The following is a 26,473-nucleotide window of genomic DNA, read 5'->3' as shown; positions in this document are numbered from 1 at the left end:
GTTGAGAAATCAAGCATAACCCAAGGATATATTTACCTTTTTCTCTCTCTCTCTCTCTTAGGGTCTAATAACGAAGAATTACAGTTATCTACCATTCTTTTTTATGATTTTCCCATGGGGTCCGGTGGCAAATTTGTTTAAAAAGGCAAGGCAAGAAGCTGATGACTTGTTCTGCAAAATGCTAGCTTGCTATTTCTTTCCCTCTCTCTCTCCCTCCCTCCCTCCCTCCCTCCCTCTGTACACACACACACACACACACAGACAGACAGACATTAATACAAATTAAAATCATGTGGTGCTGGGAATGTAGTTCCTGCAGGGAACTGCATTGCTTAATCTGCCATTAGGATAACATCAGGATAGCTGTCTCCAAGGATCTGAAGGACTAGAATGCAAAAGACAGTATAGAATTGTTCAGAAATGGTTCCAGCACAGAACTTATGGGTTTAAAAAAGGAGATCTTAGTTGGGGGGAAAAATCATAATAAACAGGGCTGTTTAACAGTAGAACCGAGAGACTCAGGAGATGGTAGAATTTCCTTCAATGGAGGTGTTTATGTAACAGTTAGACGGCCATTGCAAGAGATCCTGTAGATAGCTGAATTGTCAGGATGTTGAAGTTGGTGGCTTCAAGGTCCCTTCTAGTCCTTTCGTTCTATTATATGAGCCGTGGTGGTGCAGTGGTTAGAGTGCAGTACTGCAGGCTACTTCTGCTGATCACCGGCTGCCAGCAATTTGGCAGTTCGAATCTCACCAGGCTCAAGGTTGACTCAGCCTTCTATCCTTCTGAGATTGGTAAAATGAGGACCCAGATTGTTGGGGGCAATATGCTGACTCTGTAAACTGCTTAGAGAGGACTGTGGAACAGTATATAAGTCTAAGTGCTATTGTTATTATGCTACATCTCATACTTGAAAGACTTGGCTATGGCTTAAAAAGCACGACCCATTCTTAATTATAAAGTTCCTGCTGGGAATGAACAAATTGTTAGTTTAATTTTACAGTTATGAATCAATATATTTCCATGAAAAGCCATTTCTTTTCCTGGATTGCATTGTAGAAGTGGTCACCCTCACCTTTCCTCCTAATATTTATTATGTCACAGAGCAAGCGATTTGATTTCTATGGATTTGGGAAGCCTGGTTTAATTCTTAGCAATTTTTTTTCCTCCACTAATGCAATGGGAGCTAATTGTAGTCCTGATTGTGAAAGGAAAAATTGGACGATGCAGGATCAACACATACACATACATAAATGCGCTCCCTGTAGTGGGAGAAGCAAATGTTTTGGGTAGGGGCTACATGACACATAGCATGTATAATATATTTTACCCCCTTCTCCCCCCACCAAAGCATTCCAAAAATATAAAATGTTATGGTGAAATACAAAGCAATACCTCTGTTCTCTTTTACTCCTGATGGAACAGGGCACTTTTTAAGAAGAAGTGCATCTTGTCTCAGTGATTAGAAGAGAAACCATTCTGAGAAGTATATAGGAAACCTTGAAGTAACTAGTTCCATGTTTATTTTTATTTATTTATTTATTTTATCAAGTACATATTAGATAATATATATAAATATAAGCATGAATTGAATACATAAAATGAATACGAATAAAGGGAACATTAGGACGGGGACAGTAGGCATGCTGGTGCTCTTATGCATGTCCCTTACAGACCTCTTAGGAATGGGGTGAGGTCAACAGTAGACAGTCTTAGTTTAAAATTTTAGAGGTTTTGGGATGAGACCACAGAGTCTCATAGTGAATTCCAGGCATTAACTGTTACTGGAGTCATATTTTCTGCAATTGAGTTTGGAGCGGTTCACTTTAAGTTTGTATCTATTGTGTGCTCGTGTATTGTTGTGGTTGAAGCTGAAGTAGTCATTGACAGCAGATGATTTTATGAGCTATGTTATAAACTAGGAGATTATTTTTCATCATCGACTTCATAGACATGAGCTGCCAATTTTTCACCTGGAACCAGACATGGTAGATCATGTATTGCTAAAAAAACCCAGCAGCTGTCCATTGTCTGAGACATGCTGTGGGGGATGATAAAGATCATACTTAATTGCAGAATAGTCCCATTTCAGTCCCAGGTATCTTCAAGTGGGCTGAGAAATCCCTGCCTGAAATCCAGCGCCAGTAATACAAAGCGATAGGGATTAATAGTCCATCTCCAAAATCTGCCACGGTGTGCTGCTCCAATTCTTTTTCCTTGTACCATTTCGCTTACGATATGTGTAAGCCGACATCACTTTGTTAGATGGCCTGTCCTTTCTGCATTTCATTGGGGTTGTCATTTCTACAAGAAGTGATGGAAAAACACATTGGCATGGTGTCACTGAAAGATATATTTTTCAGCCCTAGGTATCAATCAGAGCCTGAAGAGAAAGCAGGAACCATGGGACTGTTGCTTCCAGAGGGATCACGTCAAATTTTAACTGGCTCTGTCAAAGTCCCAAAGTCTCAGGAACTTGTGGATTATCCCAAAGGCTTAGAAATAGGTGAAGAGTCCAAACAATCAGGAAGTAAAGTCCAGCAGCAAACAAGGAGCAATAGGTAATATCCTATTACACTAACATGCAAGTTAGTGTAAAAGGATATTCAGGCTATTTGATTGGCTGAGGGCCCCTATGATCAAACCGTTGTTCATGCGGCTGTGAAATATGAGATTGGGCTCCTCCAATGTTTGTCAAACTCAGTAATGTGGAAAATATGTGGACCTTAACTCCCAGAATTCCCCAGCCAGAAGAAACATTGGATTACTGTTGTCCCTCAGTCAGCCTCACCAAATTCATACCGAAATAAAACTGGGGAAAGGAGGACTCAGTAGGCTACTTGAGGCATCTGGTGGAAATAAATCAAATATAAGATATAAATCAAAGGAATAAAGTGAGCAAGAGCCAGGCAAAGCTAACAGAAACAAATTACCCCAGACCAAAGAACTATATTTGAGGCCTGGATTTATAGAGCTATAGGTCCTGGGACTGACCTTTGAAGTCAGCATAGACTGGTGGCACAGTTGGTGCCCTAAACCAGGGTCGGGAACCATGGGCCTTTTATAATTTGTGGACTTCAACTCCCAGAATGGCTGAGAATGAGGAATTCTGGGAGTTGAAGTCCAAAAATCATAAAAGGGCCACGATTCTCCACCCCTGCCCTAAACTCTGCCTCCATCACCCTTTGCCGCCCTGGCTCTGATTTCCAGCTTTATAAGGACAGAAAGCTTCAACTTTTGTCATATGCCTTTTGACAAATACGAAAACCCCTTTGCTGGAATAAGAATTCTAGAGGTGCCTGACTTCGGTGATCTGTGTACATTTAGCCATCTTGAATGCAATAGAATGCCAGAATTAATATTTTTTCATATCAGATCCAGGGGAACACAAGTTAATTAGTGGAGGTGTGGCAGTGGTGAAATCCAAGTTTTTTTACTACCGGTTCTATGGGCGTGTCTTGGTGGATGTGGTGTGTCTTGGTGGGTATGGCTTGGTGGGCATGGCAGGGGAAGGATATTGCAAAATCTTCATTCCCTCCCCACTCTGGGGCCAGCCAGAGGTGATATTTGCTGGTTCTCCGAACTACTCAAAATTTCCGCTACCGATTCTCCAGAACCTGCTAGATTTCACCCCTGATGTGTGGCCGTTTGCTGTGTCGCACTGTAGATTTATCAATTGAGTTTGCTTATTTCGCTTCTGTAAAGTCCTGTTCTTACATGGGGGTGCTCAAGATACATGGAGAGCATGCAACATAGATGCCCTATAACAACTTGCCTTGAAAGAAACCCAAGTTGTTTATTAGAAAAATTCCCAGAGTGTTACAATTCAGGACCGTGTCCCAAAGGCCAGGACGGGGAGTGGAGAGTGTTTCCATCATATTTCTTTCATTTGGCTGAGTTAGAGAGCAGGCTGAAACTCACCCCCCTGTGGACTTTTGTGAGAGCTTAGAAATATATTCCATTGAACTTAGTGGGACTTACACCTCTCCAGAAGTATATACATGCTTTCCACTTTCATTAGAGCAACTTGAAGGATAAAATATAAAGGGGGGGAGTCCAAACATTGCACAACTGGAGTGCAAGGAGGCAGATCCCCCAAAAAATTAGAAATGGCCTATTGTTTGTTTTTCTTTCGTTGTTGGGTGTTAAATTGGTTCCCCCACTTCCTGATTAGAAAAGGTATGTACTCTATCCTTTATTCCTTATCTCTGCAGCAGATTACTTGCAAAGTTGTTTTGTTTTCTCTCTCTCTCTCCCTGTCTCCTCAAAACTGGTTCTCTGGAGCAAGCCATGTAGCTCAAGGATACAATACTTGCCTTCTCTTGCATTCAGACCGAAGGTCTAGACATTTTCATTCTCTTTGTTAGCAGAGGTCATAAGGTTATGGTAATGTTGCCAACCAATTTTCTCTCTCCTGATCAGTGGATAGTTTCCCATCAGAAGAAGTTAGGAAATAAAACGAGGATTCATCCACAGACGGCAAATCCCACTTCTTAAACAAGATCCTTCCCCCCCCACACCCTGTCTTTACCATGGCTTCTCCCAAAGAGAAACGTACTTTTGAAATGTAGTCAAAATTACTCCCACTCTAGTTTTTACATGTAACTGATTCTCAGTTGACACTGCCTAAACAAGGACCAAGATGAAACATAATTATGACAATAATAATGTTAATTTTAAAAATGGCCACTCTTAAAATTGCTGAACTCAGATTAGAGCAGTGTAAGACTCATGGAAACAGAAGAATGAATGTTCCTCTGTCTATTTTTGTGTTCCTCACACAAGATGTTCAATCTTTTAGAAAGGGGGTGTTGTTAAAACATATTAACAGAACTTTAAATGCAAAGAATCTCAGCAAATATACTCCCATGGCAACACAGCTGAGCCAATATTGTTGCATGCGTAGATTCTGTCCTTTTATTATTATTTTTAAATAGTGAGGCATTTATCTTATTTTTGTTTTTTACAAATTTCAAACTTTATTCGGAACTCTTCCAACATTGCAAGACGTGTTGTTGGGATGGGTGGTGGAGGAGGTCATGGAATCTGGTCCTCCTGATGTGGATTTTGCCGTGAAAAATAGTTGCTTTTTTAAGTAATTCCCATTAAATCAGTAGAGTTAACAATCTACTGTCTCGCCCTCTAAATAAATATTTAGGTTTAAAGTTGTGGCTACTCAGAGTGCTTACCAATTCCTCAGCAACAAATCTTTGATTACTAAGTACTAGAAGCAAACAGTGTAAGTTAGTATTGGCTTCCTTCTTATGAGTTTTTTTATGTAAGTGGGTGAACTCTGTCATTTGACTGATTGGTGAATTAAACACAAGTTTGAACTTATTTGGAATATTCTTAACTGTGTTCCAAAACAGCCTTCTATTCTGAGGAAGTTTCAGATGATATAGGAACAATATTAAAGAAAATTCTACAATATACGTAAGGTTGTAGGTTTCGCTACTTATAAACAATAGGGATTTTGGAAGAATATCATTTATTGATCCTTGAAAGGGGAGAGGGAAATAATTCAGGTGTATTCTCTACTACTTATTTTAGCAATTTCTTTCAGACAGCTTAATGCATCTGTCTCAGTTCAGGGAAAAGAGAAATTCAGTCTAAATAACAGTTGTAGCCCTTGGGCTATTGTGGGTTGAGTACAAAGTCTTATTAAAATAATAATTAAGAAACAAGCAAGTTAGGGAGGGAAAAGGATTTGCAGTAGAAGTATGACTGAAATTATTAATGTTGATAGTACAATAAATGGTGATAAAGAGAAGCAAATGTAGTTTAGAATTTCCATGACAGGCTGTCTGGTTTCCTTCTATCATTCATACCAGTGCTTACATCACAAATCCTAGAGATTTTTGGGGGTTTCTTATTGTTTTCGTGTGGGGACGAAGGTGTATATATCCTTATTCATTTAGCTCCCATTCAGTGTAATTGGATTTGCTTCCAACTAATTAAAGGACTTGTTTTCGAGATAAGCTGCACTGAGTTTTGAGCACCCATGCATAGGGTTGTACCACATACAACATGATCCAACTTGTACAGTTGGATGCCAACATGGGTGATTAAACATAATACAATGGAAGTTCAACAGCATATCAAGACCAGCATTCATGTCACACAATGCCAACCAGATGCATTCAGGCAACTCACAAGCATGGACAGGAGAGTAATAGCTCCCTTCCATCTTTGCTTGCCATAAACCTCTTTGTGTTGTTATGGTCCAAGCGTTATCAGCCAAAGGATCTTTACATATTTATTTTTTTGCATACTCAAAAAATGTGCTGGTTTTATATTTAGCTATAGCAATAGGTGGGCAGTTTGCTTCCCCCCCGCCCTTAGATTCTAGGACTTCCCAGTAGAGGATCCTCCATGGATGGAGCTCTTGTAGAGTTTGGTAAAATCCAGGGGTGAAATGCTCCCGATTCGGACCAGATCATGCGATCTGGTAGCGATGGGAGCAGGTAGTTCGGAGAACTGGTAGCAAAAATCCCTGCCCCACCCCCCACTGCCCACGCCTCGCTGTTCCTCTTCTCTGTCTCTGAAGCGCTCGGTGGTGATATAGCTGCAAACGGCCTTAAATGACTGCCACGGCACTTCAAAGGGCCGCACTACAGCTGATCAGCGCTGTAGGCAGCTAGTAGACCGGTGCCTCTATTTTTAAAGAAGGTAGACCGGTGCCTGCCAAAAAAAGGCACTTGGTAGACCGGGGCCTCTCAGTAAAACGCAATTGGTAGACCGGGGCTTCTATTTTTAAAGAAGGTAGACGGGGGGGCCTCTCAGTAAAACCAACTGGTAGACTGAAGCCTCTATTTTTAAAGAAGGTAGACTGGTGCCTCCCAAGTTTTGTATGCTTTTTTTTAATTATTATTTATTATTATTGACCATGCCCATTCAGTCACCTGACCACCAGGCCACACCCACCAATTAAGCCATGCCCACAGAACCAGTAGGGAAAATTTTTAGATTTCACCCCTGGTAAAATCTAATGTCAACTGAGGCCGGTTTGCAGAAACAAAGGGGTTGCTGATGTGAGTTGAGGAAGCACTTTCAAAATCTGACAGGAGATCATGCTGAAGTTGTTGTCAAACAAATCTGGAGGCTATATTACAGTTGGAAATCTTTTGATGGTGCTGATGACATTAGGACAGATGGCAAGCTGCAAGGTATTTCTTAGGTATCATATGTTTCACCTGCTAATCTTTCTACCTTGAAGGGAGGATCTCAATTCTAGAATTCACTTCTAACATTAAGCTGTTTCCAGTTTATCTCCCTAACGACCTTATTCAGGCTACAAAAATCTGCACAGCCACTAGATGGCAGCAGGGAGTTAGATTTCTTTTTCCCCTCTCTCTCTGCTGCACTCTACTGATTATGTACATTTTGGAAGCCCAGGAAAAGTAGTCTTGATATCGCTTCTCTGTTTGAATGTTATGTTACAGATTTCCAAGTCTAATTCCTAAAATGAAAAATAAAAAAAAATTGTAATACTTACCCAAAAGAAATGGCCTAATTAGTGACATCCTTCTGTTTGTCTTATCCTATAGCTCTGCTCATTTTGCCTGAACGTGTTTTGCAGTTACAGTATTAACCAGATGCGTTCAGGCAAAGTCACAAGAAAGGACAGGAGAGTGAGATGGGCCAGTGACCAGAATTTTCCGTATTTGGAAAGAAAAGACATAGATGATATTGCTTAGTAGAAACTTGCGCATGGACTTGAAAAATATTTTACCTTCCAGTTGCTCAGCAATGGAGAGGTGCAAACACATTTAAGAAGTCAATCACTAAGAAACAGATCAATCTTCCAAGATGCCTACTTACAAAGTAGCTAGAAAGGAAAGCCTTTGGGAAAAAAGATAGTACCAGCCCATATGTATCTCCTCCTCCTCATCATCATGTTTATGAACTGTTGGAAGATTTTGAACAAGACCCAGGATCTGGCTTAATCAGAATTAGATTTAGCATCTTTGCAAAAATCTTAATGATGGAATCAGGCATGTGGAATGCTAATTATTGGAAACCGAGTTTTGGTCTAAAGTTATCAGCTGCATCAAAATGGGCTGATAATATGGAAGCCAGACCTGTGTGGTATGTATGAGATATTCGTTGGTGCTCTCGGACACCAATACATGCAAAGGCACACTGCTGTGATGACACAGCTGTCATTTGTAACATTAGCAACACAGAGCATCAGTCCTGAAGGAGCTGGTAATTTATTGCCAGTAAGCCCTTATGCACCAAGGGACAATACCTCTTAGCATCTGCTAGACTCTGTGCCCTAATTTCGCTTATTTATTTATTGAACTCTTCATTAGAAAAATGGAAACCCTGTGGTATAAAACCATGCACAAACCTCCAGCCTCAGCTTCAGTTCCATGAATGCCTCTTGGCCTTACAAGCATTCTCAGAAAATAAAATCCATTGCTGTCTTTGGAAATGTTCTTCCTTTCCCAGTAGAGTTTGGAAGCTAATCAGCATCAGGACATCACAAAAATCCAAAGCCTTAAGCTAGTCTGAAAAATAAACAACAATAAAAACACACTATCCAGAAGATGGGATTGGCAAACCATTTATTTTTGTCAAGGTAACTATAGGAAATTCCTTACTGGTAGTTGACCTTGTCTTGAAGTAGGCTTCCTGTTATTATATACTCAGTTACCAGTTTAGAAAACATGAAAAACAGTATTTTCATAAACACTGCAGGTTCTGCATGGCCAATATATTTTCAACACAGGAGTCCACAGTTTATGAGAGGGAGATAATTATATCTGAACTAGAATATCACAAACATTCACCCTTGTGGAGAGGCAACATTTGTGATGTACTGTCACATTGGTTCCAATGCATGATTTATTTTTGTCAAAACCTTTATAAATTACTGATTTTTGGTACAATGATTGTTTTATGGCATGTATATAAATACAAAAGTATAAATGGTATTGTATATCAGCATAAGAGAGTAGGGCAGATACTTTAATTAGCATGTTACAAGCTAGGGCAAATTCTAAATCATGTGCCATTAGAAATAGAGCCACATTCACAATGAAGGTATAGAATGAAGTTTGAGAAGGAGAAGAAAAAGGCAGTTATTTTAGAGGAGGAATAATGAATGATTCATAAAAAATATAGGATTTTCCAGGATATGATAAAAAATAGCATTTAAGAGGTCACCATCTTGCTGGCTAGCGAATTCTGGGAGTTGAAGTGCATATCTCTTAAATTTGTCAAGGTCGAGAAATATGGTATAGATAACTGTTAGCGGTCCCTGTAAATGTGTTCTGTAAAGACTGCTTGCTCTACAGCTATCAACAGTTAATGCTAATATGATCCACTTGCTAATTTCTGCACATGCAACTTGCAATAAATAAACAGTATTTCTTGATCTGTTGACAGTCTTGTTGATAGCAGGTGACAAAGGACAGAAAAGAAAAAAAAGAAATGTGTTTGTAAGGCAGAGTGAAAAGGCCATGAAGAGCTGTAAATGAATTGTTGCTAGAAGTAATATAATAAAATTATGCAATTATGGACTGCAAGAGCAATGTATTCTTTTTGTTTTAAATTACAACTCTTTCTAAATTGCAAGCTATCTTGGGTCCATTAAAAAGGAGTAGAGCAGAATCTATACAAATATCTCCCTTGTTTAAATTAAATTTTCGTGTCTGTTCATGTGTTTTAAATAAAGTCCAGCAAATGTGGCTCTTTCAGGCAGCAGTTTGGTTCATGAAGTTTTTACACAGAAGGGATGAAGAAGAAACAAATATGATTTTTAACAACGAAGTGCTGATATCCTCTCAAATCAGACAAATGGTGCGCAACTGAGAAAAACTGTGCTGTCCCTTTAAATGGCCACTGTGCATCTTGTGGGGGTTAATGCCCATTGTTATGACCGTCTAGACAGGACGCAGGGAGAATATCGGAAACACTGTAAGGTAGAGGGGGGAAATGGTTAGATGAATGTTACTGCCTTAAGTTGGTGCATTTTTTAAATTCTACCCCTTTATCTGCTCCCCCCTTTGCTTTTTTTAAAGGGGTTGGGGGAATGAAAACCTAATACTGTATTTTTTTTAAAAAAAAACACCTCCATTTCTCAGGAGACATTAGCCTACTCCAGTTAGCTTCACTTTAATTGCCCTTTTTATGACTGTCTAGACATCATTCAGATACGTGTTTGCAGTGAAAAGACATTTCCCCCTCTGGTTATATGAGAGTCCGAGTATTTTCATGCCTTCTGTTTGAAATCGTCACCTGATTTTTTACAAGAATATTTTCAGCTTCAATGCTATCCCGTTTTTTATTTTATTTTATCTTACTATAACTTTCCATCTTCCTCCCCCCACAATACACACAAACACTCACACACACACACAATTCTTTGTGTTCTCCTTCATGGGATTTTTTTTCCTCCCCCTTGATCTCCACCCCCACCTCTTCCCTCTGAAAGGGAGTCAGGGGAAAACTCTCACTTAAAGTTACTTAAGCAGATCACATTTCTAAGCCTACATTTCTAATCTGATATATAGCCACTTCTTTGAAATCTTTCCCCCTTCTCCAATGTGTTTGCATTTTGAGTTGCTGGCAAGAAGAATGCAGCTTCCCTCCACCAGATTTTAAGAATGGAGACAAGGCTCTCTGAATGGGCTTGGAAAGATTTTAGTTATGCAAATGAGATGCATTAATTAACCCTGTTGCCATAGCTGCTTCTTTATTGTTAAAAGGGAAAGGAGGGGGGAACTCAGGCTCTGCACAGGCTTGTATCCCCTCTGTTCTTCTTCTCCTCCCTTCCCCACCTCCTTCAAGCATGTCTCCTCCTTATTTCCACCTTTCATCACAATAAAGTCACCCAGTCTAAGCATGTTGTGATTTTTCTCCTCCCCTGCCTTGAAATAAGGGTAAAAGAAGAGGCAGAAACTTTTCCCCCCCATTCATATGCAGTCATTAGGAGGAGAAGGAGAGTAACAGGGGAGGGAAAGAGAAGGGGGAGAAATATTAGCAGCTCTGGAAAGCTAAAATTACACCTGTGAAGGCTGATAGGGATTGGGGAGAGAGATGGAAGATGAGCCAGGCAATAAAAAGAAAGAAAGTTCATCTGCTTTGTTTCCTTTCCTCCTTGCGGGCAAGAAAGGGGAGAGAACCATTGTTGGTGTTGACCTTGCTAAAGGAGCCATAAATATTTGCCTCTACACAACACCCCCCCCCATCCCATACTTATTTATTTATTTATTTATTTATTTTGTCACAACAATATATGTAACTATCATACAGAAAGGTTATATAGTATAAAAAGGTATAGAAGAAAAGAAAAACAATAGGACAGGAACGGTAGGCAAGGCACGTTTGTGCGCTTATGCACGCCCCTTATGGTCCTCTTAGGAATGGGGTGAGGTCAATAGTAGAAAGTTTTTGGTTAAAGCTTTTAGGATTATGAGAAGAGACCACAGAGTCAGGTAAAGTATTCCAAGCACTGATGATTCTGTTACAGAAGTCATATTTTCTGCAATCTAGATTAAAGCGGTTGACATTAAGTTTAAATCTATTGGTTGCTCTTGTATTATTGCAATTAAAGCTGAAGTAGTCTTTGACAGGAAGGACATTACAATAGATGATTCTATGAGTTAAACTTAGGTCTTGTCGAAGGCGACGGAGTTCCAAGTTTTCCAAGCCCAGGATTTCAAGTCTAGTGGGATAAGGTATTTTGTTGTTTACAGAGGAATGGAGAACTCTTCTTGTAAAATATTTCTGGACACGTTCAATTGTATTGATGTCAGAGATATGGTGAGGGTTCCAAACAGGTGAGCTGTATTCTAGAATTGGTCTAGCAAATGTTTTATATGCTCTGGTTAGTAGTGTAGTGTTTTTGGAAAAGAAGCTATGCAAGATTAGGTTTACAACTCTTAGAGCCTTTTTTGCTATGTATTTGCAGTGGGCTTTGGCACTTAGATCATTTGACATGAAAACTCCAAGGTCTTTAACGGGATGGGGGTCATCTGTAAGGTAATGTCCATCAAGCATGTACTTAGTGTTTGGGTTCTTTTTTCCTATATGTAAGACTGAGCATTTGCTGGTTGAGATTTGGAGTTGCCAAGTTTTAGACCATGATCAAGGTCTTTTTGAATGATAGATGTATTATCAGTGGTGTTAAATAGTTTGACATCGTCAGCAAAGAGAACACAATTACTTGAGATATGGTCACAAAGATCATTAATGTATAGTATGAAGAGTGTTGGTGCAAGGACGCTGCCTTGAGGAACGCCACTCTTGACAGGAACAGGATTTGATAGAGCATTGCCAATTTTGACCACTTGTTGTCTGTTTGACAGAAAAGCAGATATCCATTTGTGAAGGGGTCCTGAAATGCCGTAGGATTTTAGTTTTAGGAGAAGTTTATCGTGTACTACTGAGTCAAAAGCTTTGCAGAAGTCTATGTAGATTGCATCTATTGTTTTGCCTTGATCAAGATTTGTAGTCCATATGTTTTTACAGTGGAGAAGTTGTAAGTTGCATGATAATTTTTTCCTGAAACCAAATTGTTTATTGGAGAGTAGGTTGTTTGCTTCTAAGTGTGAGGTAATGTATTGGTTGATGATTGATTCCATGACTTTGCAGATGACGCAGCATAGAGAGATTGGTCTGTAATTTTCGACTACTTACGCTTTAGTTCTTGTGCAGATTGAGATCTCAAGTAGTTGGGGATTAAGTCAAGCAATCAAAAAAAACCCCAGTGATTTGTACCCTGCACTTATGTTTAACAAGCACAGATTGTAAGCAGGTTTCTTAATACCTCACTGAGCCAAAAATTGGTAATAGAATATTAACATCAGTCCTTCTGCATCGGACATATCTGATGGCCGATTGCTCTGAATGCATTTTATTTTTCAAAACAAAAATAACCTCTAATCAATACCTTTCTGCTTCAACCAAGTAGCTTAATTGCCACAGAGGGTCCTGTCAAATGGAAGCTCCCTAAATTGTCATTAAAATAAATGTAAACTGGGCAAAGTGTTTCTAAAGGACAATTAACCGTGTTCAGTTCTTTCCAGGTACATAATCCCCTTTTCCTACACCCACCCACCCCCATAGAAACTTGGATTTTGAAAAATGATAATTTTATTAAACATATTTATTGGTTTAAAGCTATATGCCACCCACCTCTCCAAGAGGCAACTCTAGATTTAAATCCCTTCTGGATAGACGTGACTGTAGAGGGAATGTGGGGAAGTAGAAAAAGGCTTAATTTTTTTCCCTAGGCTTGTTTTTTAGTGCTTGGCATCTCTAAGTGGTTGGTCTGGGGCAAGTGAGGCCAAAAGAACCGCTGTGCTTCAGAAGCCTCATTTGCCAAACCTTGTAAAATATGGACAAAGAGGCTTCTGAAACACCGCAAGAATGGAGCCCTCTTGCAGAGTGGCGTGAGGTGACCTTGTTAAGAAGGTCATCCCTTCCACAGGCTGGCCACACCTGCCAGTAGCTGGAGGAAAACAGTGAAGGTAAATTGGGGTGCTTTGTGTGCACTGGTGGGAGAGGGAGCAGTCGTAGGGATGGTGAACCAAAGAAAAATTCCAGATTCCTGGGTTTTGTGGGTTGGGGAGCAGGCCGAGGCTTCTTGGGCCTTGTGGGTTGGGGAACAGGCCGAGGCTTCCTGGGCCTTGTGGCTTGGGGAACAGGCCGAGGCTTCCTGGGCCTTGTGGCTTGGGGAACAGGCCGAGGCTTCCTGGGCCTTGTGGGCTGGGGAACAGGCCGAGGCTTCCTGGGCCTTGTGGGCTGGGGAACAGGCCGAGGCTTCCTGGGCCTTGTGGGTTGGGGAACAGGCCGAGGCTTCCTGGGCCTTGTGGGCTGGGGAACAGGCCGAGGCTTCCTGTGTTTTATGAGTTGGGGAGCAGGTTGAGGCTCACAAAGCCTTGGTGAGGAGCAGGTGAGGCCTCTCAGGCCAAGGCAGGGTTTCTTTTGCTGGAGACCTGGGGAGCAGGGCAAGGCTTGGAATATTCATTAAGTGAGCAGTCATTAAGTGAGGTCTACTTGCATGCCTAAAGCACAAGAATAAATTCATGGATCAGCTACTGTTAAGTATTTAGTACATAGGGAACCTAGAAAGCTGGCCAAAAGAGAAGAAAAATCAATATGTCAAGAAAGTGATAAGTACATTTAGCATACGCTCCCCAAAGCCCAAGGTTTACCAAGGAGCTTTTATAACCTTAAATTCTGCATTGGATACCATGGCTTTTGGAATATTTTGATTCACTAATATGAAACCTGAGTTTGTGCTGTACTATTTTACCATAGTGCAGGGAATCACAAATGTCATATGACTGAAAAAAAAATGCTACCAGATGCTTTCTCTTTATGTTGAAGTTGATTACATTGATGTAAAAGTCTTTCCCCCAGTATAGAGGTGCTCTTTTAAACAAGTTGTATGAAGTTTTCACTTCGTTTAAAAAAGTATGTGTCATCCATCTGACTTAATTTTTCTCAGCAGGAGCAAAGCTTTCCTATTTGTTTCCTTTTCTTTATTATTTAGGGAACCCGAAGCAGACATTTTGCTGGCGAGACAGATGTCGTTGGGCAACAAAAAACATCTATTTTCATAACTAGAAACAAATTTAGTAATTGCCTCTTTCAGTAGTACTTGATCAAGCAGGAAATGAAATTTCTAAATGGTAGTTAGTACAAATATCTATTGCTAATGAATAATGAGGCACAGTTCCGTTCTCTGGGATTCTGAGTGATTTAGAGACAGGGAAAACATATTTTAGTCTTTTCTGATTTTTTAAATATTTTTAATTGAAAGTCTTCACCACAGCCCAGTATATAAATATATGATTATGTACCATCAAGTATTGTTGATTGCTAGCAACCATGTAGTTTCTCCATGACAATCTAGCCCTAACCTGATCTTTCAGGTATTCCAATAGTATAGAGATATATGCCTTTCAATTAAATGTCATGGAGTGTCCTTAGTGCTCTCTGATCTTGGTTGTTTGCTGGCAGACATTTCATTACTCAACTAGATAATGTCATCAGTTACTAATGATTACTTACAGGCACTGATGATGTTACTTAGTTGGATAATGAAGCATCTGCAAGCGAACAACCAAACTCAGTGCGCACTAAAGATGCCACAGTTCAATTTCTTCTATTGGAATTAAAAGTCACGTATATTTCATGCACAAGCCCATATATTGTCTCTATAACTCATGATTGAATTACTGCAATTAATTACCATACTCAGTGGCAGTACTAAAACCATTAAGGAGGAAACCACATCCTCACCAAAACTAACAGGGAAAAGCACTGCATATAAACAGGGAGAAACCCCACAATCACTAGCCCTGATATTACCTAGCTAGGTAATGAAACATCTGCAAGCAAACAACCAAGCTCGGAGAGCACCAAGGACTTCATTCTACAGTATGCTTTTTTATTGTCTTATTTTTATCACAGAATATTTTATGCAGATTGTTAGTCATAGATTGTTTTGCTGTTCCTATGCATGAGACTCAATTCTCTTGGAAGAAATAACCCAGCTTAAGACTCGAGCCACTTATTTATTTGTAGAAATAAATAATAAGAAACAGTACAACATGCAATTGGTTTGTAGTTTGTATTGCAGTTTGCCTCTCATCCCTTTTTACTATCAAGATAATCTCTGAAGCAGGTAGCCATTTATTCCCATGGATATTCCTGAAGTCTTTTAAGGCCTTTAGGATTCTTCTAAATCTCACAGTTTCCATGAAATTCATTGCCTCTATATTTAAGTCCACACAGCAGAGAGAAGAGGTTCAGTCTGATTTTTAGGATAGGCATTTAACTTTTGCTGGAGAATTACAAGGAATGGGGAAAGACAAAGCTAGTAAGTGTATCTCATCCTCCTGGTATAACTGAAACAGATTCAAAGAGCACCTGTCTTGTGCCACTCTGAGTTACATCTTGTAGCTAGATGATCCACCAAATAGTTGATATAGACTCCAGAAGTTTGGCAATCACCTGTTTTACAATCCAAGCAGTGGTAGGTTGCTACCAGTTCACCACGGGTCCCGCCCCCGCAAGCAAACTGGTACTGACGGGTTTTGAAATCTGCCCTGAATACAAGGTAGAAGGACAAACAAGAGATGCAGGAGCTTATGCTATGCTACCGTAGATACTGAGGCAGCGATGACAGGAGATTATACAATCTGCAAGATAAGATTTAAACTCTGAAGTATAAAGTGTTTGTTTCCTAGCAACAAGGCGGAAAAGGCAAATTATTTCAGCATAACTTGGTTAACTCCAACATAACTTAGCTCATTAATTCCAGAAGTTTTCCCTGCTAGTAAAGTGTTCAACAATAATATAGGTATGCCTGCTCTTTGGCTTTTTAGAAAATTAAGAGACCTGTTTGCTCAAACTATAGTATTTTGTTTTAGGAAGCTGTTTTGTATTTGTCGTGTCCCACTCCTCCGCTGACGGCCGGGTCAGGGAAATCTGAATCAGGCGTGCCTCCGCAGCTCTGCCAAAGTCCTAGAAAAGTCCTCAGGGCAGGCAGGAGACCAGAAAGCAAGATATGTTTAGACTTTGCCTGACTCAGAGAATGCCAGAAAGCAGGTCCTTTATATAGGCCATGGGGTGTGGCTCCATGACTCAGCACTTATCCAGGCCTGCCCCTCCCTTCCTTCTGTTGCCTCCGTCTATCAAGTCTTCTGATGCGAGGGTCACTCCAGTCTGCAGCTGTTGGCAATTGACCTCCCTCAGGTTCACATGCTGTGGAGGAGGGGGAGGGGTCTAGTTGCTCCGTTTGCCTGGGCATGGAGCCAGAGCTGGGGGCTGGAGATACTTCCTCCTCTTCAGCCTGTCTGGGCATGGAGCCAGGGCTGGGGCCGGGAGGCATACTAGGACATTCCTCCATGTTCGGAAGCAGATAAGAAGGCCCCGGCTGTGGTGAGATCGGACGAGACACAAAAGTATTGTTGAACTACATCTCCCAGCAGCCCCAGGTAGCACAGCCAATGTTAAAGAAATCCTGTATATTATAATAAAATCTAAAGGTCTATCTATCTCCCAGTCCTGTTATAAATAGTTGAAATGGTTCACATCTTTTTTCCCGCGTTTTAAAATCTTGTTAGTTTCAATTGTACTTGATTGTATCCCATGATATTTAAAAGTATTCTCTTTCATTATAAATGTTACATGGCACGAAGGATTGAGAGTCACTATCAATTGCAAGTGGCTAATTGTTTTCTTCACTTCCCAGTTCTGATTTTGCAGAGAAAGCATTTAGAAAGCTGAATTTGCAGTTTGTGACCTCTTGATATAATAAAATTTCTCTCAGTTATGGAGAGTTCAGACTTGTGTGTGTATAAAAATATTAGGTTAAAGCTGAAAATTGTCAGCCACAAAATTGGTAGTTTACATCAAGAAGGAGGTATGGACTATTTGCAAATTAATTTTATTCAAATAGACAAAATTAAAAGATTTATTTAACTTTCAGGTCATGCCAATTTAAAAATGCGTCTCTGATTAGGTTATCCTTAAAAACAAATATTTATGCTTTGTAAAATGAATATATTTCTGTAATGTAGACCTATGATTAAGAAACAAATATGATGTGGGCCATGGGATGTTCATCACTCCTTAAAAACTCCTGGAGGCAGACTTGTATAATTGAGTATATTCCATATTCTATTAATGGCAGTGCAGATACATGGATCAGGTAAACAAATATAAAACCATTCTCTTGATGGCAGCATAAATGTTCTATGCACTTCTTTCCTCTGGAGAGAAAAATCCACAATTAGATCATCTTGGATGCTTCAAAGTCAATATTACAAAGACTTGCAAATTCCATTTGAGGTACAAGTACAGAAGTAGGCAATGTTTGTAATACAGTATTTTAGCAGTGGGCCAATAAATGGAAGAAGCATCTTTTTCTACCTGCTTTTTATTAGTTTCCTTTTTATAAGGATGATACAGAAAACCTGCCTGATAGCCTCTCTTGGTGTTTGCTAGAGTAATTAGATGTTCTGCTAACCTTAATAGTGGAGGCATAAAAATAATCAAATTGGATTGAGTTAGATATAAATTTATGTGCCTTCTGGTGGTTTAAATGGTGATAAATTGGCATGGATTATGGAGCATTATTTTTCCATAAGGTTGGATTCAAACCTCTGAGCTCCAATTACAAGATAGGAGATTTCAGATAAAGTTGTTAGAACATTATTCTTGTGGATTCATGATGTCCAATGGAACAGCAAAGTGTCTTGGAAAGTGACAAACTCTTTTTCATTAAAGATACTTAAGCAGAGTTTTCCTGGTTGCCTTTCAGCTGTGTTTCAATCTTGCATTTCACTAGGTTGGACTAGGTAATTTTCAAAGAAGTTTTGGGTGTAGTAGTTGTTTGGTAAGGGGATTGTGTGTAACAGCATTGTTACAGAAGGTCTGAGAAGTACCGTATATACTCGAGTATAAGCCGAGTTTTTCAGCACGTTTTTTGTGCTGAAAAGCGCCCCCTCGGCTTATACTCGAGCCAAGCCGTTCAGCCCTTCCTCTTGCAGCGAGTCCTTTCTACCGCAGGCAGCTAGCTCTCGTTAGTGCGCGCATGCGTCTTATTCCTATGTGGACACACGCACACCCCTCACGCACAATTACCCGCGTTAGTTATAATTGTTGACAGCGTTGACAGAGAGGGCACGAGGAGGCGAGGCAAGGCAAGGGACCCCGACCGAAGAGTTATAATTGTTGACAAATACACACGCGGGGCGAAGAGTGAAAACCCTCCCGGGTTTCAAGCGAAGGAAGGAGGCGCCTGGCTACACACCGCCTTCAAAGAAATAGCTGGCATTCCTCGCTGACGGGCGCAGACACACACACACACACACACACACACACACACACACACACACACGCTCGCCCTCCTAAATTCATTTCCCCACCCCACCCCACCCCTTTTTCTTGGCTGCTTCTTCTTTTCTCCTCCCCGGCGCCGCAGGCCGTCTAGGCTCTCCTTACCCAGCCCGTGCAAGTGCGGTCAGCTGCCAAATCGCGTTCCTCTCCTCCCACTGAGGAGGTTTCAAGCTCTGGATTTAAATACAACCGAAAGGGGCGCTGGGGCTACAAACAAGACAGGGAGGGAGGGAGGGGAAGGGAAAGGGACGGAGGGAGGAGGGAGGTCGAGGAAGCGCAAGAAACTTGTCAGGTAAAACTCAACAGGCAAGGCGGAAAAAAACAGGGAACTGGGAAACGCCCCAACTAGGGAGAAAAGGGAAGGTGGTGTTTTTAAAAAAAAACAAAGTCCCGAAACCCAGCGACGGAACCTTTTTCAAAACCGGCTGCCGAGCCGAGAAGTGACGGACGGACGGACGGCCGACTCGCGAGGCCAGAAGGTAGCCCAGCCGCCCTCGTCAGGCTTTTCTCAGTTACTGCGGCCCGCTCTCCCTCCCTTCCGTGGCGGTTTAGCAGGGCTGCTTTGGAAGAGCCTTAAACGAGCCCGTCCTCAGCCACCCTCCCTTCCCTTCCTTGAGCCTCCAGCTCAGCAGCAGTCTATCCCGGTGGACGAACGCCTCCCGTTTTGCCTTCCTGGAGCCTAGCGGCCCGCTCTCCCTCCCTCCGTGGCGGTTCAGCAGGGCTGCTTTGGAAGAGCCTTAAGCGAGCCCGTCTCAGCCACCCCTCCTTCCCTTCCTTGAGCCTCCAGCTCCAGCAGCAGTCTATCCCGGTGGGACGCCTCCCGTTTTGCCTTCCTGGAGCCTAGCCGGCCCGCTCTCCCTCCCTCCGTGGCGGTTCAGCAGGGCTGCTTTGGAAGAGCCTTAAACGAGCCCGTTCTCAGCCGCCTCCCTTCCCTTCCTTGAGCCTCCAGCTCCAGCAGCAGTCTATCCCGGTGACGAACGCCTCCCGTTTTGCCTTCCTGGAGCCTAGCCGGCCCGCTCTCCCTCCCTCCGTGGCGGTTCAGCAGGGCTGCTTTGGAAGAGCCTTAAGCGAGCCCGTTCTCAGCCGCCTCCCTTCCCTTCCTTGAGCCTCCAGCTCCAGCAGCAGTCTATCCCGGTGGGCGACGCCTCCCGTTTGCCTTCCTGGAGCCTAGCGGCCCGCTCTCCCTCCCTCCGTGGCGGTTCAGCAGGGCTGCTGGAAGAGCCTTAAACGAGCCGTTCTCAGCCGCCTCCCTTCCCTTCCTTGAGCCTCCAGCTCCAGCAGCAGTCTATCCCGGTGGGACGCCTCCCGTTTTGCCTTCCGGAGACTGGCGGCCCGATCTCCCTCCCTCCGTGGCGGTTCAGCAGGGCTGCTTTGGAAGAGCCTTGAGCTCCACCACCCCTCTCCCTTCCCTTCCTTGAGCCTCCAGCTCCAGCAGCAGTCTATCCCGGTGGGACGCCTCCCGTTTGCCTTCCCGGAGCCTAGCCGGCCCCGCTCTCCCTCCCCTCCGTAGCGGTTCAGCAGGGCTGCTTTGGAAGAGCCTTAAACGAGCCCGTTCTCAGCCGCCCCTCCCCTTCCCCTTCCTTCGAGCCTCCAGCTCCAGCAGCAGTCTATCCCGAAGTAAGAATCCGGCCCGTCTACCTTCCCGGAGACTGGCCGGCCCGATCTCCCTCCCTTCTCTAGCGGGGCAGGTGTCTAGGGCTAAAGAACCTTGAGCTCCACCACCCCCCTCTCCCTTCCCTTTCCTTCGAGCCTCCAGCTCCAGCAGCAGTCTATCCCGGTGGATCCCAGCAGTCTATCCCGGTGGACGAACGCCTCCCGTTTTGCCTTCCCGGAGCCTAGCCGGCCCCGCTCTCCCTCCCCCTCCGTAGCGGCTCAGCTGGGCTGCGAGCCCCGTCCTCGGTCGCCTTCGCCCGGCCCTTTGCTGGCCTCGCCTGGGCAGGGCTGGGCAGAGCCGTGACATCACCTCCACCGCCCACCCGTTGCCGTCCGCCGCCGCCGCCGCCGCCGCTGCTCGCCTCCGTCCCTCCTCCGCCTCCTCCAGCAGCCAGCAGCGTGGCGGGCGCTCGGCGCGGCAGGGCCGGGCTGGCGGCCTCTCCTGGCGGCAGCAGCGGCGCCAGCAGCATCAACAGCACCAGCAGCACCAGCGGCTCCCGCAGCAGCCCCCGCAGCCGCCTCCTTCCCCGGGCGCCACCTGCATGAGCCACCGCAAAGGCGACAAGCCGCCCATCAGCATCCAGGAGCACATGGCCATCGACGTCTGCCCAGGTCCCATCCGCCCCATCAAGCAGATCTCCGACTACTTCCCGCGTTTCCCCCGCGGCCTCCCCGCCGCCGCTTTGCTCAGCCGGAGCCTCCCTCTCTCTCTCTCTCACACACACACACACACACACAGAGAGACTTCTAAAGTGGGTTTAATGATATTAGAGACCCTTATTGCCCTGCCAAAAAAAAAAAAAAGAGCCACCCCAACGTCTATGAAAATTAACCTTCTCTTCCAAGAGACACTGTGCAGGGTATTTTCACTGTTGGTGTGCATACAGGCTTAGATTTGTGCTGGGTTCTTAGTACTTAGAGCACTGACCTTCAGAGGCACCCTGGTCCCTTGGAAGCTAAAGGAGGACTCATTTTCATGCTTGCAGTGTTCAATTTGGGAAGGGCATCCAAAGAAGTGGTAGATCCTTGTGTGTCCAATCACACTTAGCCAATAAAAATTCTATTCTATTCTATTCTATTCTATTCTATTCTATTCTATTCATTTTATTTTGTCAAATACATATTAAATAATTATATAAATATAAGCATGAATTGAATACATAAAAGGAATACAACTAAAGGGAACATTAGGACAGGGACGGTAGGCACGCTGGTGCTCTTATGCACGCCCCTTACAGACCTCTTAGGAATGGGGTGAGGTCAATACTAGATAGTCTTTGGTTAAGGCTTTGGGGATTTTGGGAAGAGACCACAGAGTCAGGTAGCACATTCCAGGCATTAACAACTCTGTTACTGATTGTATCCCATGATATTTAAAAGTATTCTCTTTCATTATAAATGTTACATGGCACGAAGGATTGAGAGTCACTATCAATTGCAAGTGGCTAATTGTTTTCTCCACTTCCCAGTTCTGATTTTGCAGAGAAAGCATTTAGAAAGCTGAATTTGCAGTTTGTGACCTCTTGATATAATAAAATTTCTCTCAGTTATGGAGAGTTCAGACTTGTGTGTGTATAAAAATATTAGGTTAAAGCTGAAAATTGTCAGCCACAAAATTGGTAGTTTACATCAAAAAGGAGGTATGGACTATTTGCAAATTAATTTTATTCAAATAGACAAAATTAAAAGATTTATTTAACTTTCAGGTCATGCCAATTTAAAAATGCCTGTCTGATTAGGTTATCCTTAAAAAACAAATATTTATGCTTTGTAAAATGAATATATATCTGTAATGTAGACCTATGATTAAGAAACAAATATGATGTGGGCCATGGGATGTTCATCACTCCTTAAAAACTCCTGGAGGCAGACTTGTATAATTGAGTATATTCCATATTCTATTAATGGCAGTGCAGATACATGGATCAGGTAAACAAATATAAAACCATTCTCTTGATGGCAGCATAAATGTTCTATGCACTTCTTTCCTCTGGAGAGAAAAATCCACAATTAGATCATCTTGGATGCTTCAAAGTCAATATTACAAAGACTTGCAAACTCCATTTGAGGTACAAGTACAGAAGTAGGCAATGTTTGTAATACAGTATTTTAGCAGTGGGCCAATAAATGGAAGAAGCATCTTTTTCTACCTGCTTTTTATTAGTTTCCTTTTTATAAGGATGATACAGAAAACCTGCCTGATAGCCTCTCTTGGTGTTTGCTAGAGTAATTAGATGTTCTGCTAACCTTAATAGTGGAGGCATAAAAATAATCAAATTGGATTGAGTTAGATATAAATTTATGTGCCTTCTGGTGGTTTAAATGGTGATAAATTGGCATGGATTATGGAGCATTATTTTTCCATAAGGTTGGATTCAAACCTCTGAGCTCCAATTACAAGATAGGAGATTTCAGATAAAGTTGTTAGAACATTATTCTTGTGGATTCATGATGTCCAATGGAACAGCAAAGTGTCTTGGAAAGTGACAAACTCTTTTTCATTAAAGATACTTAAGCAGAGTTTTCCTGGTTGCCTTTCAGCTGTGTTTCAATCTTGCATTTCACTAGGTTGGACTAGGTAATTTTCAAAGAAGTTTTGGGTGTAGTAATTGTTTGGTAAGGGGATTGTGTGTAACAGCATTGTTACAGAAGGTCTGAGAAGTAATTTAGTTGTGATTCTTAAAATTAAAGATTGGTGTCTCTAGAAAGGAATTGACACTGGTCAGAAGTGATGGAATGTTTTGTGTTATGGACTGCTACCAGTCTCAACCAGGATGGAGCTTGGTTTGGAAGACCTGATGCACAAAATAATAATTAATAGGTCTTGCAAATGCCATGAGAGCTCAGAATCATTCCAATGACTTATGTATTTGCTACAGAGATAAGATCCAAGTCTGTCTTTGCCTTCCCAAAGAAAATTGTTCCTCTAGTTCCTTTAAATTATATTGATTAAATCAGAAGAACTACAGGTAGAAAGAAAAAAAAATAGGCAAACTGGACAGTTTTATAAGAATGGAAGATGTATAAGAATGAAAGTTCCTGAAATAGTAATGCAGTGTAGTAGTTCTGAACTCATTCTTATGTGTCTGCTTGCACAAGGAGCTTTGTAAGTAGTACTAAGTTTTGCACCAGTAGAAAAGCATCTTTGGGTCTAATTATATCTCACACTGTAGTCCTGTAGAGCAACCACTTAAAAGATATATTAACTTCTGATCCAATATATTTAGGAGAAATTCTGCCTTTTCACTTTGATTTATTGGGGTTTGGATTTTTGAATGTGTGATCCACAAATAGGATATTGGACCTACGTATAAGTAAGTCCTACAAAAATCTAGGTAGATTTAGAATTCCCCTGTTAGGCTTCTCATGTGGATTATATTTACATCAGGAACTGGTTGATATATGTGATAGGATAAAGTCAAGGTTGATGCACATTTTAAAAGTCATTATTATGTTGGGTGTGCCAAAATGAGAATATGGACTAGATACATGCTCAGGTTGTGCCCAAAAGCACCTTGTGGATCTCCACACAAGACACATTTTATAAATGAAAAATAATATGCAAACCAAATGGCTAACTTATTGCAAGATGCTGGAATTTTGTCAAGGGGAATATAAAAATAAAATCAAGAGAAGAATTGTTAGCAGAGGGATATAGCTCTCAATGGTTTTCTTATTTACCATTATTAGAAAGATTAAAAGTAGACAAAAGAATTTACAATTTTGAAGACTCACTTGAAATAGAAGGCCTGCAGGGACTCAGTGGGGAGGAAGAACAGGCCCAAGGCCTACAGGGACCTAGTGGGGCAAGATGACAGGGGAGATAGGCGGGTGCACTGTAGCATCCTTGCAGTCGATTATAAGAGTGCTGCAGAGGCCATAACTTCAAAAACAAGTTGTAAAAGTAGCTTTTGGAGGTCCCTCATAACCTTGAATGGTTGTAAGTCAAGGACTACCTATAAAGGCATTCTATATTTATGTTGGAAGCCTGAACAGCAAGAAGGAACATTTTATTATGTTTGGTGGACATGTCAAAAACTAGAAAATTCTGGGTTGAGATATACAGATTGGTTCAGAGGATTTTAAAGATTAATATACAATTGACACAAGAGGTTTTTCTTTTGGAATTGATGGATAAACAATTGGAAAAAAGTTGTGGAACTTTGCTGTTGTACATGATAACTGCAGTGAAATTGTTATATGGACAAAATCAGAAAGATCTGACATTACCCTAAGTGGAGGAATAGTTGGTGAAGATGATGAAACTTGCTGAGACGGCTAAATTGACTTTTTTAATCAGAGAAAAGACAGCATGTATACTGCCAATTGGAAACCCCTTATAAACTTTTTGTGAAAAAGAGAAAAAAATGAATTTACGGCTTACAGTAAGATAATCTATCCTAGGCAGAAGAGAGTTATGTTTTAACCCTAGAGTAAGAGGCATATTTATAATTTTACTTATGACTGCTGTAAAGATTGGAGCTACTTTGCATCTTTTTCCTCTTTTGCTTTTTTCTTTGCACTTTTAGCTTTCTTTTTTCTTTCTTTTTTCTTTTTTTTCTTACTTTATATTCGTTTGTATTAACAGAATAACTCTATCTTTCTTTTTTAATATATACATATATATATGTATATATACATATATATATGTATATATATATATAATACACACACACACGCACACACACACACACACATACACACACACACACATCATACACACTATATGTAAAGGAACTGGCTCTGATAGACCTCACTGCAAATAATCTTTCAATACCCTTAAGGTCCATAGAAAAGTTGACTGAGGTGTATGATTCCCATTGCTATTTAACATTTTTGAAGCCAGAGAAGCTTGTGATCATTATAATCCTCAAAGCATCCTATGCTTTGAAGTACTCCTATTGATGTAGAGGTGCTCCTGTTAAATAAGGACTTCAAGCATTATAACCTGAGGGACTTGACCTTGAGTCAACTTTAGGGTAGGTAAGGACAACAAAGCAGGGATTCTCAGAAAAGAAAAGAGAAGAAGACATTTCTGGACTTACAGCTCTTTTTTCCATTCTTCTGTGGCTTTTCTTATCACTCAATATACAATTGATACATTTTCTGGCATAAGAAAAGGCTAGAGGGCAAATTCAACAGCTGTTTTATCATCTACACTCTGTTATAGGAACAAAATTAGTAAATGGGAAACCAGAATATTAAGGGGCATAAATAATGTGGAACAGAAGTGGTTAGACACAACACTCAGTTGCAAAAACCTTTGAATTTCACTATCCAAGTTGGAGAAGACTGGTAATTTTACCCAGTTTTATTTCTTTCCTTCACATTTTGTCAGAAAGTGCTTTGTTTACTTTTTAAAATCCTGGTCTTTGTCGCTTACAACCAACACACGTGGCTAGGGTTCAGTGACAAACATTGCCAACGGCTCATCTGAGAGTTTGTTTCATGTGACGAGGAGGGTGGGGGGGACAAGAATGGAAAATGTAGATTAAAATGTGGATTTGGGAATCTGGGACAGTTCTCAATAGTGTTTATTTTCTCTTCCTGGATTACTCTGCAAGTACATCTCTAAGGATAGTGGAGTCATTAATTTGGGTGGCAGTAAGCAATTGCTAGAAAAACCAGTTCCAGCTGTAGGCGTTTGTTATGGATTTCTGAACTTTGCGCTACCAGTTCCAAGACTTGCAAAAATCACACAGCCAGGTGGGATGTATCACAAAGAATCTCTTGAATTTTAAAGTAGTCTTACTTCAAAGCAGCCTAGAATACACTTGTTTAGCCTTATGCCACCTTTGGTAATTTTTAATTTTCAAGTAGCATTTTTTTCCAGGAACATCCTTCAGGTTCATATTTTCAATTTATCACCTCATAACTTTACTGTATTGCTGGGGCTTTTTTGTTCATAAAGATCTACCCAAGTTATCTCTAGGCTTGAGATTAGGTGTTTAAA

At 41.5% G+C, this 26,473-nt stretch overlaps 1 protein-coding gene across 2 annotated transcripts in view; it reads left to right on the top strand.

The window, feature by feature from the left end:
• Positions 1–26,473, top strand: part of PMEPA1 (prostate transmembrane protein, androgen induced 1) — a 108,899-nt gene that overhangs the window by 50,225 nt on the left and 32,201 nt on the right. The window lies entirely within an intron of this gene.

Source organism: Ahaetulla prasina, chromosome 3 (genome assembly GCF_028640845.1).
Source record: "Ahaetulla prasina isolate Xishuangbanna chromosome 3, ASM2864084v1, whole genome shotgun sequence".
NCBI classification, from domain to species: domain Eukaryota; kingdom Metazoa; phylum Chordata; class Lepidosauria; order Squamata; family Colubridae; genus Ahaetulla; species Ahaetulla prasina.
This window is presented reverse-complemented; position numbering and strand designations above follow the sequence as displayed.